This window comes from Dipodomys ordii, unplaced genomic scaffold (assembly GCF_000151885.1).
Source record: "Dipodomys ordii isolate 6190 unplaced genomic scaffold, Dord_2.0 Scaffold89, whole genome shotgun sequence".
In the NCBI taxonomy this organism is placed as follows: Eukaryota; Metazoa; Chordata; class Mammalia; order Rodentia; family Heteromyidae; genus Dipodomys; species Dipodomys ordii.
Window position 1 is genome coordinate 7,673,206 of NW_012267305.1, and position 16,602 is coordinate 7,689,807.

The window sequence follows — 16,602 nt, forward strand, 5'->3', positions numbered from 1 at the left end:
TCCTTTAATGAAATCTCCAGTGGGAAAATTATGGATTGGTTAAGAGTGAATAGGTTTAATTATATTTTATAGAGATATAGTTTTAATTTTACAGACAGGTTTCATTGTGGAATTTCCATATATGCATACAATTTATTTTGATCATTTTCATTACCGGTATCATTCTGTGAAATGGAATGGTATACTTTGGGGATTTAAAATATTGTGCTTGTCAAATGAAAGAGTTAAAATTGATGTACAGGTACCATGAACAGTCTAGGCTAGGAGAGAGATAAATTATATGTCTTAGACCAGGATAATGGTTGGAGATACAGTAAGAAATTGAAAAAATTGGGGTAAAAATTAAGGATAGCACCAAAGGAAAAAAACGTCAAGAATAACTTTAATGTCCAGGGCAACCATATGATCTAGGACAAATAACATAGTATCTCTGACTTTGTTCCCTCATCTGTAAAATGTGAATTATCACAAGATTATCTCCTAATCATTCGTGCATTTTTATATCCAAGTAATATTTCTGGAATCCCCATTAAATGTTAGGAATTTTGTTGCTGCATTAGATTTTTGTATGATAACCTTCAAAAACTTCTAGATGGTTAATGCAGAATATTATTCCCATTCTGTGTTCAAAGTTTTAAAGTTTAACATTACATTCCATGTGAGCAGGTGCAGCACTTAAATCTAGGTTCATTTTCTTCAAAACTAGAGCTGCCTGGTTAAATTCTTTTTTTTTAATACAAAATTATTTTTATTGTGAATTTACTGTACAGAGGGGTTACAATTACATGGGCAAGATAATAAGTACATTTCTTATCAAGCATTGTAGCCTCCTCCTTTGTTTCCCCTTCCATCCCATCCTCCCCCTAACTCCCCCACCCAATCCTCCCACCCCACCAAAGTTGTAAAGTTCGTTTTCGACATAACGACTTGTACATCTCATTGTTGCAATGGGCCCACCTGTATCCCTATTTAAACGATTTGTTTTTTCCCTTCCCCTCCACAAATTATAACAACATCATATACAGTGAAAGCAGGGGTTATACTGTGGGGGAGGCCATGGTTTCTCTTATTTGCAATAACTAGTATATGTCTGAGTCAAGCAGAAAAGGTCAGCTAAGTTGATGTTAGGGAAATGAACCTTAAGGTATGTATTCAAATGTTTTTTTTTTCTTTCATGCGAGTGTTTCTAATACTGCCTGGTTAAATTCTATCCAGCTGGGTAGTAGGCTTAATCTTGTATCCTGATTCTATGTTAAGGATCTAAATTGCTACAACTGGAAATTCCCATAAGAAGTAACATTCTCCAATTCTTATGGAAAACTATAGGCTGATATCTTCCCTTTAATATCCTGAAACTGCTTCCAATATCGGGTAGGATAAAGGCATCCTTGAATTCTGTGCACAAACTCCTTTGGCTTGTCAATATTTTAAAATTTTTCTTCATTTAATTTCTTGTTGAATTTATATTGAGACTACATTTTTTAACAAATAGAATCTCACAAGAATTTTTACTTAGAAATTCAGAATGCATAAAATGACATAACCTCAAACACTCACTGCCTAATGTTAATGTTACATTGTTAAGGTACTAAAGTCTTATGAAAATAAGGCTTTTTTAAGTATAGAAACAGCAAACACTGAAAAACAAATGATGAACAAAAGATGATTACATTAATTTCAAGAAATAAATTTCCCTGTCTATAGACCTTGATGTAAAATTTAAAGAAAAATAGGTACACACACAGACACACAGACACACAGACACACACACACACACACACACACAAAGAGATGAAATATTCAGTCAATCATGTTGATCTTTGTTTATCAAAAATAAACTGAAACTTAACATTTCTAGTTGCCCAAGCATATGTCCAGTGTAATCATTTGAAATATACCGCAGAAATTTTTAGTTGTTATTTACCATATGTTTTCAGCTTTTGGAAGATAAGGGAAATTGCTGTTAATCTCTCTTACGAGAGCCTGGTGTTATATATAATTGGGAGGCTCTTAAAAACCCTCATGCTTCTCTGCACCTGTAGGCCAGAATGCAGACCATCCAAGAAAACCATCAGTCTTCTCCTTTTGCTAATATCACCCACTGGCAGAGAATTCCCTGGGAATACTGTCCTTTACTTACTATGTATGTTTTCACTTGCATAAATGCCTGTAGCTTATAATTACTTTCTGCTTTCCTGTGCAATGATGTGATGCAAGGCCTAGCCACAAGCATTTCATAGGTTGTTAATGATCAGCTGTATGGATCATTGGTCTCAGGTATCAGCTTGTGATTTGTTTATTAGTAAAAGACTATAGGTTGTTTGATTATCTGCTTGACTTAGCATTAGAAAAATGAAAGGCATGTTAAATGTAAGGGTGTTTTTCTTGAGAGTTACAACCCAAAACAAGTGTTCAAGCTTAGTGGAGATATTAAGTCTAGTGGAAAATTTGTTGCAGGTAGTAATTTGAGCATTTTTGGTGTCCTTAAGGGCAATAAACTTGGCAAAATAAAGACAAGTGATGACTTCAGAGCAGAAAAAATACATCACATCAGAAGATTCAACATGATTGCCTAGTTATTACATTGTGTGTTTTTCTTCTAAAAATGAAATACTGTAGTTTAAAAAATCGATTCAGCTGTAATTTGGAGCTGTGTTAAAGAAACATTCCATACTTGAAGTGAATTAGTTGGTTTAACTCATCTTGGTTTAGCTTCAGCATGTCGCCTTCAGGGACTGAATATTAAGTAAAAGATCATACAATTTCATATAGAACAACATTAAGTCTTCCCTAGTGAAAAAAGTTAGCATAAAGGAAATTTACAAAACAGATGAGATATTTTGACAACACATGGATAGATGGATTGTTTATTCTTATAATTACTGATAGAATTTAAAATGTATATAACCTAATAAATGATGTCTGGTCCAATGGCTATTATGATAGTGGATGAATGTCTGATTCCTTCTTTTCAGTTTATGAAGAAAAATGGTATATTATTATTATTAAACTTAATCTTGGCTTCTACAAGTAACCTTATGGTTTTTATAGTATTAACAGTCCATAGCTGTGAAAAACTCCAAGAGTTATGTATGCATGCTCCATTATTCACGTCAAATACATTATGAAGATAAATCTGATTTCAGCATCCCTCAACAAAAAGATGAAGAAACTGAGGGTTCAAGGATAGAGTCAGTGCTCTTTTATCCCTAATCTCAACTATATATATATGCTGAAGACTGAGCCCACCTAGCCCATTAGTAGATAAATATTATTGGTTTTGTTATACAAAGTGCAGTGGAGACAAGCAAGTAGTAAAGGTGGAGAAGAGGGACATTCTAAGAAAGTAAGCAGGCAAGGTAGGATATCTTTTGTTTTAAAGTCATTGTTGGTAATTATATATATGGTACACAAATCTTTGTTATCAAATACACAGTAATAAGAGGCATTGTTTTTAATTTTACAGTTGGGTAACACACAAACTCAATGAATGAAAAATATTCATAGCTTTAAAAAAGGTCTTAATCTATTGTAATGTGCATCTAAACATCTGAATCAGATATTGGTGCACATTTTTAATATGCCACTTCTGATAATTCTGAGAATGTGCTGCATAAATGATGCCCAAGAACAATAGGATATCATAAAATAAGACTTAATAATCATCTTAGATATCTCTTTTTATGGAAAAGTAAAATCTTGAGATCTATAGCTCATATATATTTTTTTGTAAATCTACGAATTAACTCTCATTAAAAAGTCTACTACAGTTCCATAGCACATTCTTTTGCTACATTTTTACTACTTTTATTTCTCCCTGAGACCCTATAACATGAATGGGCTAAGCACTTGAAATGACATTTCACAAAATAAAATACAAATAGTAAATCACTATATACAGTACTTAATTCTTAATAGTATTCAAAGAATACATTTTGAAATAAAATAAAATTGTGGCATAATATGGTGCATCCTTAAATTAAGAATAGAATGGTATTAACTGACTCTCTTGCAATTACTGAAGAATTGGGACTTTCAGATTTTACTGGTGGACAGGGAAAATGGATACACCATTTGGAGAGTAACTTGGCAATACATCTAGAACCATACAAAAATTTTATTTGGCCCATAAATTCTGGTCCTGGAAATCTGTCATCAAGACATAATCTAGCTGGAAAAACGAATATAGTCTAAGGCAATGATACTCAGCTAAAGGCAATGTTGCCCCCAGGAGATATTTGGCAATATCTGAAAACGATTTTGTTTGTCACAATTGTGAAGATGCAATTGGCATCTAGTGGGTTGAGGCCAAGGATCTAAACATGTATTGTGTACTCCAAAGACTAGGATGTACATATTTAAAATTGTAAGGTATTTAATGTGTCAAAAATCTAAATGCAAAGAAAGTGGATAATATCTAGCAATTTCTGAGGAATAAATTTAGATTGAGTATGAATGAATATAGACTCTGAACCAGAACTCTGCTCTTATATTTTAGAGTTGATGAGAAATAATTTGTTTCTTACCTAGGTAAGATCAAAGACCTTTCTAAGACACATTTCTAAGAGCCATCCTCTGGCCTACCTTATCTCTTGCTGCTATGTCTAGTCTGGAAAAATGCTAATCAAATCAAATAATCAGGTGCTAAATTCAGCAAACACTGCAAATAACTTTATGGAATTTTCTGACAAACTCATACTGCTGGATTTCAAACTGAAACTTGCCTTATTCTGTCTGTTCCAAGAACCAATTACCAATAACTCACTCTCAAAAGAATTTAGGACAGTCAATTTCTTATCATCTAAATATGCTTTTCTAGATAGAAGTAGGTCAGAGAGAGGAAAAACCACATGATTTGGAGTGACATCTATATAGTATTGAAAAGTGAAAAGACATTAAAGCTTTAGAATTGTACATATGGCACATATAAAATTAGGGCATTAACCTAATCGTGTTTTTCTTTTCACCAAATTGAATATGCCAGGGAAAACATTCTGTAGTAGACAGACTACCTGCTCCACATATGTGTACATTCTTTTTAACTAATTGTACAAGGTGATTTTATTGTGATATTCCCATTCACAGCATACTTTGTGCATTAGACAAGTTCCACTTCATCCATTTTAAACCTGAAACTCTGCTCTTTTTTCATATTTTGGGTTTCATTATGGCACATTCTTATATCCAGATGTACAGTATTATGTGACATATGTTAAGAAATAAGTTAAGCTTGTATTTCCAATTAAGTCTAGTAGTGCAGAAGTTATATAAACAGACTACATGTAATCATGTTATTTTCTTATAACTGAAAGAGAGAGATAGGAGAGTCTGAAAAGATGTGATAATGGAAGGTTTAAAAATAGTGATTTATGGTTTTAAAATGACAAAGGGATTGAACCAAGCAATGTAGGCAGCATCTAGATTCCAGAAGGGAATGTTTCATCTGCCTAGGTCCATTTGTACTTTTACATCATTTCAAGGCCCTATGTAGCCCATGGGCCACACATTGCCCATCCTGGCCTAGAAACTAGAAATGACAAAGTACCAGATACTCTTTCAGTATCCCAAAAGAGCAAGGCCCACCAGCAATTTGTTTTAGCCCACTGACAAATGATGTTTATGTCTGATCTCTAGAACAGCTACTAGACTTGTAGCAATTTGTCATCGAAACAAAAGGAAATTAGCACAAGTACCACTGGGTAATTACATATGTACTGGGTACTGGCCATGTGTTTGTATATTGTGAGAACACATAGGTGCATTTACATTTATCTCATGATGAATCAATCTAGAAAATTGTCAGCATTCCATAGAATTTTCCCTGGTGACTTTGTGCTTGCCTTAGAAGTAAACTTCTCTTCTTGCCTCTATATCACCAGGAATATGAAGATGTAGAGAAGGAATGAAATTTGTGAAGATGTCTTTAGTAAGACAATGTCTTCTTCAACAAAGTAAAAGAAATACATGCTATATTGGAGAATCAGAGGATAAATGTATGATGGACTGAGGAAATTTTCGATTTGGGAGTCAGATACATCTGTGTTCAAACCCTGTTGTGGGTATTTTGAAAGATTCTAGGTCTTTTAAAATGGAGTTGAAGGTAGATTTTGTCAATTTCTCCATGAAAGTCACATTGTTATTTTCTAGTGAGAAAGTTGTAAAAAGGGTGTTTTTTCCAGGTATAAAGAGCCAATTTCTTATTTGCAACAGTCAGAAGAGCACAGAAGGAGTAAAGTTCTAAAGATCAAATTTTTAAAACTGTTTGGATTTAGGAGCCTTTTAGATTCTTAATTATTAAGTATCAAAGATTACCTCCTCAATATTTGTTATATCAGAAATTAATTTTTAATAACAACATTTAACATAATTATTTTACTAAAATAAGCCTACATTTGCTAAAAAAGGAAAATGAGTAAAATTAGTGAGCTTCTTTTTTAGTTTTTCTATGAATTCCCTTAGCATCAAGCTTAATAGATAACAGCTGTATTTTAAAATCTACTCTTTGCATGTATCTTTTGTTGAAGAATAGAAAAGGAGATCCAGCCTCTCACTGATTGTAATCAGAAGATGGAGGAGTATTTTATTCACCTTTTCAAATAATTTTTGTTATGATGCCTAAGTAGTACACCTAAACTATACAAGTGCTTGTACACTAAAGATAAGCTTTGATACTAATTCAGAATCTGACATCTTATCAGTGAACTTTTGATACCTTGTTACAATAAAATCCTTTGTTGCGCTAAACAACTGATGATGTGACTAAATGGTAGAACATTTGTCTACTGTGCACATATCCCTAGGCTTGATCTACATCAACACCAAAAAAAAATCTCCATGCTCTGTCTTACAATTTGAATGGATATTACCCATGCATGATTTGTCACAAATAGCACCAGTCAATTTGAAAATGATGGTTCCTTAAGTTATAGAGATCTTTCAAATATTGCCAGGATTCGTTATAATCATTTGTTAATACCATTGTCTATCTCTTTAGAAAAGTAATTAGTTATTGAGAAACTGTTAAGCTCATTAATAGATTCAAGTATTGCAAAATGTAATTTTCACTGAAAGCTCCAATCTAATCATTGACAACAAATACTGTCAGTTGTTTTCCCCTGAACTGACAGACTCACCGCACTCATGTTTCATAAATAGCTGCCAATTGCTCAGTGTGAATATTCAGTTTGTCTCAGTCATTCTTTCTAGTAAAGCAGTGTTTCTTGACAAAACATCTAAATAAGCTTATAAGCCAAACATAACACAAGTTCTATTCCTAGAGACAATCATCATACTTCAGCTTACATCATATGATTTCCATTGTTATCCAGAAAAGGTTTATGTGTACTTCTATGTGTTCATCAAACATAGAGTGTTTACTTAAGTATCTTTCTTCAGATTTTATTTTATTATCATGCATTAGTTATACAAGGGACAGAGTTTTCATTGTGACATCTCAATACATGTACACAATATACCCTGTGGGAATCTAACCCCCTCTATCATTTTCCCATGCCCTTCCCCATTCTTAAAACAAATTCAACAGGTTTATTATTCTAGTTTTACATATGCTTATAAGTGCTTAGACCATATTCACTCTCCTTCGCTCTCTTGTACCCATCTCCCAACCAAACCTGTTTATTTCCCTTACATTATTTTTTTATTGTGTAGGTTAATTATACCATGCTTTTGCAGCATAATATTTCAAATATGTATAAATTATATTTTAATTCGATTAGATCTATCTATTGCACTCTTTTGCTGTAGTCCTTATTCCCCACTGTTCAACAGCCTTACAGTGAGATTCTTTATGCTATCTGCAAACAAAATAAGATTCCCATAGTTACAATCATCCCATATATATATATATATATATACATATATATACACATATGTATATATTTGGTTTGTGTGTAAACCTATTTTCACACATTTCTTATGCAAAGGGATTCAATTGCGATCTTACCATGCATGCATACACTGTACTTTGATCAAATTCATTCCCCTATTACCATTTCTCAATCAACCTTCAGCATATGGAATGTTAAAATGACAGGTGCTCTGATGTAAATTTAATACACTTCCCTTCTGTATTAAAGCCTTTCTAAGGGAAATTGGTTTTGATTTTAACTGTGATTGTTTGACACTGAGAACTAGTGTAGACTAGTACTATAATGGCAAGCTCTTGCAGCATCATTATGAATATCGACACAGTCACAAAGACAAAGACAGTCCATGTATTTATTAAGAATTTTGTTTGCCTTTGCACAGGCTGTGACTGTATCTGAAGAATCCACTTAAATATTTTTCTCCTACATTATTTATAAGTTCTTACAAGTATTCCATACATAACTTTATATATGTGATTTCTACTTTCATCCTGGAACTTTATTTTCTTTTCTTATTCATTGATTTGCATCATTTCATATTCCAATAAACCTGAAATGCATTTAGTTCTAAATAGACTTTCATTCATGTGTCTCTGCTTTCTGTGCTAGCAGCTTACATGATGTACCATGATACATGCTATTCATCCTAGCATTCAAATACCAAATCACCTCTTGACAAATTGTCCTATTTTATATCATTATTCCTCTTCCCCGTCTGATTGTGGGTTTCTGCAGTGCAGAAACTACATTAGTTGTATGTGGGTTGTTGTACCTTTTACATCATTCCTCGCACAGCTTTTCAATAAGTATGGTTTAAATGGATGAGATAATCACTGTAGGCAAGCCTGGGGAAAAAAGTAAACATTCTATCAAAACATGGTCTCATTGCAATTTTATCATCTACACCACAAAAAGAGATTTTGAATGTCATGTGTCATTTGATTAAACAACATGATACTTTTCCTTTTATTCCACATCTATTCAATAAACATATCAATTGTCTACTTTTGCTTGTCTTTCTGAGTCTTAGTAGAGAAGATGAGAGTCATTTGTCATATGAGAGTAATAAAGTATATCTATGATGAAAAGTAAATTTAAGTTGGAGCCAAATGACTTTTTTGTTCCAACTACCTTCCACTATCTATGAGACCTTGAATGAATTTTTAATGCCTCTGAAGTTCAGTTTTCTTAGCCAAAAAAGGAAACTCTTGTGTAGAACAGATTCAGGATGTAAAGACAACCATTTTACTTCACACTTAGTGCCCTGATCTCTATGTGCATACATGGTACATGGTGCAAGAAAGCTCCCTGTCATCTCTTTCAACAAGGTGCTAGTCCTGTTCATGTGGACTACTCTGTCTTTATAGTCTAGTCATTCCCCAAAATTTCTAATTTTAAAAGCCAAAATGTGGGATGAGGATTTCCATATGTGATTTATGATGGGTAAAAATGGTCAGGCCATAGCAAATGCTTGGATAGTTAAGGAGCTGACAAGTCCCTTTTTAGAGAGAGAATGAGATTTATGGACTCAAAGTGCTAAATTAAGAGAAACCAATGATGAAAGATACTTTCTTGTACAACCATAATACATTTGGCTTTCTATGTTTGGTTGGGGATTTTATTTAATAAAGTAAATTTTGAATATGCGATAAAAACAAACACGTATTTAGCATGGAAAACGTTAGTTTATAAATGCTCCTGTATCACAGGAAATGTAGGTACAAGACATAAATTTAACAAACTTTATTTCTCAACGAAGGAAGATCTTTGAAACCTAGCTCTATTTTTATCATTGAAGTGAGCATTGCACCAATTCTTAGGGAAACACTTAAAGAACACAAGAAAACTGCAGATTCCTAGGCCCTGACCCCAGCATTTCCAATTCAGTAAGAGTGCAATAGGACTAGGATAGTTTCCTTCAGGTTTCAGTCGATTGCATATTGGTAATGCTTTTAGAAATTCTGATACAAAAGCAGGCTAGAAAATTGAATCACAACACCTGGGAACCAAAGTGATAGTATGAATTATTTGAATACTTAGCACGTACAACACATATTATCAATATAGAAAATTATACCTTCCCCATGTAATGGCAACTTCTCCATACAGTATTTTCACAATTAAAAATGTATAAAATAAAAAATAGAAACAATAAAAAAGAAAATTATTTCTCTTACATTTTTTAGAATTCTCGAAAGGAGCTGTTATCCTCATTTTACACATTGGAAACATGGGACCAAAGTAGATTTCTAAGTCTCTCTTGAACTACCTACTTTATGTTCTGCTGACTATTACACAATGTCCTTTCTTTACAAGGCTTTACTCTTGTCTCTATCACATTTCATATTTGTAGCAATGGACAAGGAAGGTACTACTTCTCCTTGTGGCTTAGTATTTTTTTTCCATCTGAAAACAGGGATAATGATAATGTATCTGTCAAATATTTAGTCTTGGGCTATCCTACATGATCAAGAACATGAAAATTAGGGCTGGGAAGGTGGCTCAGTGGTAGAGCGCTTGCCTTGCATGCACGAGGCCCTGGGTTTGATTCCTCAGCACCACATAAGCAAAAAGAAAAAAGCCGGAAGTGGCGCCCAGGCCCAGAGTTCAGGCCCCACGACCGGACCACCCCCCCCCAAAAAAAAGAACATGAAAATTGTTTGAGTTCTATAGCTTCATTTTCTTAACATATATTCCTTGACCTAGGTTACCCAAGGGGCCCAACACTTGTATGAGAACTGAGAGTCCTGTGCTTATGTTCTCTTCTTATCAAATGCCATTTCAGGATATTTAAATTGTACAAAATAATGAATTCATGTTGATATTTTCATACATGTATATAAATATATCTTGATCATATTTACCCACATTACCACTCTTGGAATCTTAGACTCTGGTTCCTTTCATTTTTGGAAATAGTATTGTCAGTATATTTTTCTTTTGCCCTTGCTTGCTTGTTTCTCATGATAAATGAATGCATAATCATTACAGAAATTTTGGAAAATATATACTTTCAAAGTTATTTTTCATTCTCTTTTCAAGGACTGCACTAATATAAATTTAGTCACAGTTTTTATATCATTTTTGTCTTATATGGACAACAAGATATATCCATGATTATAGAGAATTCATGTTTGCTAATGAATCTTATTAAAATTCTTGAGTTACCATGATTTCTTATTCATTCTCAAGCTACAGAACAAATTGGGCTTTCCTGTGGTCATGTCTATGTAGCTAACTCTGATGTATCTTCAGAATTTAAGTGCTAAACATATAAAAATTAGTTGATCTCACTGGTGTGATCTTCTTCCCTTAATGAGGAAAATGTGAAGGAGTGATTATTTGTAATCTAAGTGGAATAAACATTTTTGACAGTGTTTATGTTTTCACCCTGCATTATATCTAAAAGTAAAGAGTTACAGAATTTGATCAAATCTTTCAGACAAAGATTAAATGAAGTTAACTTTTATTTCCCTTTAAATATGTAGGAAAGTCATGCATTTTGTCTAAGTATTAAATTCTTATGACCTATCTCACAACATCATTGTAATAGATAAACTAGAAAAGATCCCCTTTTTTCCCTCCTAATACATACAAGCCCAGATTTCTAGATATGCCCTTGCCCACAATCCAAATTTGAATTTCAAAGGCAATTTCCAGGCATGTATGTTCTTGAGTTCTTGACACTATTATTTATCTTCTTCTCAACACATATTCTTCCCTTCACATCTATGACTTTTCCTCCCAGGTTTTCTATTTAACCTTTCTGGTATTGTTTTTCAATTTCCTATGAGCATTCCAAAAGATACCGAGAATTTGATAAATGATAACTTGATATTGTTTCTAATTCCCAAGGCAGTGTGGAATCCTGTTGAGGATGGAGTTTTATTTTTTGCTTTTTCAGTTTTTCAATATTGTAAGATATTGTATGAATATATGTATATATGTATGTATATATGTACCTACACATATGTATATACATACAAAAGCAAGTACATGTACATATATACATATGCATGCATGTTTATGTATATAGTCAGATATACATATACATACATATGCATGTATACAAGCCTTACCATGAGAGCATAGTGCACTTCTACAGACTATGGAAGAGGAAAATGTACCACATAAGACATTGAATAAAAATATATCAGGATAATAAAGCTACAATGTTGTATAAAAGCAAATATGGTAAACTTTTATAATATTTAAGATGGAAAAGTACACTTCTAAGTTGGACTAGCAAATAATACAACATCAGCTTTGCTTTGAAACCTGGCTCCTGTCCTGGAAAAGTCTCCTTATCACTTTGATTCACACCTGCAGAGGAAGGATAATGAAAGTCACTTCCTAGGTTTATGAAAAAAATGGAGAATATGAGTAAAGCACCATGCAAGAGTGGACCTTCAATTACAGGAAGAGAAGCATGGATGCCAAGAAAAGTTATGGTGATTAGTGTTCTCTAAGTAGTAAAGGATCAAAAGTGGTTGATAAATGAAGGAAAAGAGCCAACCCTGCCTTTTCTCACTTTGTTTCTCAAAGGGTTCCCACTTCTATTCATAGCCAGATCCAAAACTTATATCAAAATTTCTTGTCCCTTAGAATAGCAAGTAGAATATGCAGGAACTTGGCAATGTTTATTGCTCAGAGATTTAGCCAGTTAATGGATATAAAATTCTGGATTTTGAATTATTCACTTATGTACACACATATATAACATGCATATAGGTATTCATTTACAATATAAATTACAACATATATCTATTTCCCAATGCTAAAATTATAATCTCTTTGTAATAATAAGATTACAGGATTGAAGATGAAACAACCTCATCCATTAGCATCATGAACAAATTCAAGCTGATAAACAGAATAAGGCTATTCTTCAATTCTAAGACCTGGCATTATAATGTGTGCATCAATAACCATGATGTTGAAACAAATAATAGATACACTTAACATAGAAGTCCTGTAAGCAAGTTTGAGCTTTGACATTTCATTTCTTTTAAATATCAAGATATATGACCCTGTGTCTAATCAGAGCGCAGGCACTGTAGCCCAGTAAATGAAATGAAGCAAAGAAGCCTGATAGGCTTCTCCTAGGCTCAGCCTCAGCTATTGTTCCTTGAAGAGCTTTCTCCTCATCATATTTGAATACGAGAAGTAGAGACATACAGAAGAAGCAAGGAAGTTGCATTGAGAGGTCATAACTGTCCAAAACCAGTTCTGAATTTCTATGAAGCAAATTTCCCTGCAAATGTCATGGATGTGATTGCAAGGCAGAACTTTACTGAACCCACTGCTATTCAAGCTCAGAGATGGCCAGTTGCTCTTAGCGGATTGGGCATGGTTGGAGTAGCACAGAGTGGATCTGGGAAAACGTTGTCTTATTTGCTGCCTGCCATCGTTCACATCAATCATCAGCCATTCCTAGAAAGAGGTGATGAGCCTATTTGTTTGGTGCTGGCACCAACTCGAGAACTGGCCCAGCAGGTGCAGCAAGTAGCTGCTGAATACTGTAGAGCTGGTGGTGCTCCCAAGGTATCACAAATATGTGATTTGGAGAGAGATGTGGAAATCTGTATTGCAACACATGGAAGACTGACGTGTGTGTGTGTGTGTGTGTGTGTGTGAATATACCGTACAGAGGGATTACAATTACATGGCAAGGTAATGAGTACATTTCTTATCAAGCATTGTTGCCTCCTCCTTTGTTTCCCTTTCCTGTCCCTTCCCATCTCCCACCCCCGTCACCCCCCACCACCCGGCCCCTGGCCAAAGTTGTAAAGTTCGTTGTTCGACATAACCACTTGTACATCTCATTGCAACAAAGACTGACTTTTTTAGAGTGTGGGAAAACCAATCTGAGAAGAACAACTTACTTTGTCCTTGATGAAGCAGATAGAATGTTTGATATGGGTTTTGAACCCCAAATAAGGAAGATTGTGGATCAGATAAGACCCAATAGACAAACCCTAATGTGGAATGCGACTTGGCCAAAAGAAGTAAGAGCTTGCTGAAGATTTCCAGAAAGACTACATTCATATAAACCATGGTGCACTAGAACTCAGTGCAAATCACATTTTTCAGATTGTGGATGTATGTCATGATGTAGAGAAGGATGAGAAACTTATTCGTCTAATGGAAGAGATCATGAGCAAGAAGGAGAATAAAACCATTGTTTTTGTTGAAACCAAACGAAGATATGATGAGTTTACCAGAAAGATGAGGAGAGATGGGTGGCCTGCCATGGGTATCCATGATGCCATAAGTCAACAGAAGCCTGAATGGGTTCTAAATGAATTCAAACATGGAAACGTTCCTATTCTGATTGTTACAGATGTGGCCTCCAGAGGGTTAGATGTGGAAGATGTGAAGTTTGTCATCAATTATGACTACCCTAACTCCTCAGAGGATTATATTCATCGAATTGGAAGAACTGCTGGCAGTACCAAAACAGGCACAGCATACACTTTCGTTACACCTAATAACAAGTGAGCGACCTTATCTCTGTGCTTCGTGAAGCTAATCAAGCAATTAATCCCAAGTGGCTTCAATTGGTCGAAGACAGAGGTTCAGGTCGTTCCAGGGGTGGAGGAGGCATGAAGGATGACAGATACTCTGTGGGCAAAATGGGGTAGATTTAATACTTTTAAAGACCAGGAAAATTATGAAAGAGGTTACTCTCGTCTGCTTAAGAGAGATTTTGGGGCAAAAACTCAGAATGGTGTTTACAGTGCTGAAAATTATACCAATGGGAGCTTTGGAAGGAATTTTGTGTCTGCTGGTATACAGTCCAGTTTAGGACTGGTAATCCAACAGGGACTTACCAGAATGGTTATAATAGCACTCAATAATACGGAAGTAATGTTCCAAACATGCACAATGGTATGAATCAACAGGCATTTGCTATCCTGCTACGGCAGTTGAGCCTGTAATTGGCTATCCAATGCCAACAGGATATTCTCAATAAGACTTTAGAATTATATGTAAATGTCTGATTTTCATAATTGCTCTTTATATTGTGTGTTATCAGACAAGACAGTTATTTAAGAAACATGGGAAATGCAGAAATGACTGTAGTGCAGCAGTAATTATGGTGCACTTTTTCGCTATTTAAGTTGGATATTTCTCTACATTCCTGAAACAATTTTTAGGGTTTTTTTGTACTAGAAAATGCAGGCGATGTTTTCACAAAAGTAACTGTACATTGATTTGAAATACAATAAATGAAGGCAATGCATGGCCTTCCAATAAAAGATATTTGAAAACTGAAAAAAAAGAGCATGGTGAGCCCTTTAGTATTATGGGAACAAAAGATGGTATCATCACACTTAGTTCTGTATCTCATTATATATGAGTGCCACATGATTATTTCTATTGAATCTTAACGTGCATTTGAGAATTTCTCTCCAGTTCTTAATATTGCAGAAAATAAACACATTAGTAAATGAATTAATTCAATTAAGTCAAAATTTTCTGTTTGATGTCTAAAAAGTAGGATTCATTTTATTAGGATTTTGTAAATGTAATTATTTAAAGGAATATTCTTTATGAAATATTTGTACAATAGGGGTGAAGCAGGATAAATCAGAAATGGTTATGGAGTGTTTAAAATAAGCCCTAGTAAATCTATAACCAAAAATTCATTACCTAGCCTCAATAAGTAATACTATACTGACTTTCTTATTTTACGTATACTACTATGCAGCCCACACATCCTACATTTCATATTGTTTCACCTTTGTTGTGTATGTAAAATTTACTTGCACTAAATATACAAATTTTACTGAAAATTTGTTTCAAGTGGATGTACTCATGTGTCTCCTGAAGCTTACAAGTCAATACCAATTCAGTCAGAAACTATTTTGAAAATTTTCACCAGAGACTATGTTTGCTTGTTCCTAGAATTTGCTTAAATTCACTTATTTTAAGCTCTTAATATTAGATTCTTATATGCAGGATTATACATATGGTATTTATTTATGTTGTTAATTGAACCTTACTTCATGCCTCTTCACTGCTAAGTACTATTGCATTGTAAAACTCTATTACAAGATGTTTGTCCATTCCCTGCTGATAGACACTTGGATTGTTTCCAATTTTGAGTGGCTGTTAATTAAACACACACTGCTTTTTTTTTCTTCCGAAATTGCTCTTAAATGTTTTAATTTGTCTGGGAAATTGTTAAGCAGCTTAATTGAAGGCAAGCAGAATTTCAATTTTATGTAAGAAATTGCCAAAATTTTTAAGTTATTTTATGATTTTATATCCCCCTAACTTTGTAAGAAAACTTTAGTCTTTAAATATTTTTGTCAGCATTAGGTGTTCCCACATTTCAAATTCTGAGCATTCTATGGGAGATGTAGTAATGTCTCCTTGTAACTTTAATTGTCATTTCCATGAGAGCAAATGATGCTAAGTATTTTCATAAGCTTATTGGATATTTGCATATTATCTTTTCTGAAGTACTCCTTTAAGTACTTGGCCTATCCTTTGATTTTTCTTTTTGGTTTCTATTGATTTGTGCAGGTGTTTTTCCATATAATCTAAACACAAAATGATAGCCAACTACAATTTGCGAATACTTTCTCCCAGCCTCTTGGTTGAAAATACATTTATGAGTACAAAAAGACTTCAACTTTTGTATTATAAGTATAAAGACTTCTTTGACCAATTTAAAAATTCTGTGTCAACCTCTCATCAAGATAGT

General features: G+C 33.9%; 1 pseudogene; it reads left to right on the forward strand.

Moving 5' to 3' along the window:
- The window catches only part of LOC105992850, a 129,925-nt pseudogene extending 114,857 nt beyond the window's left edge, over positions 1–15,068 (forward strand).
- The last annotated feature ends 1,534 nt before the right edge of the window (positions 15,069–16,602 follow it).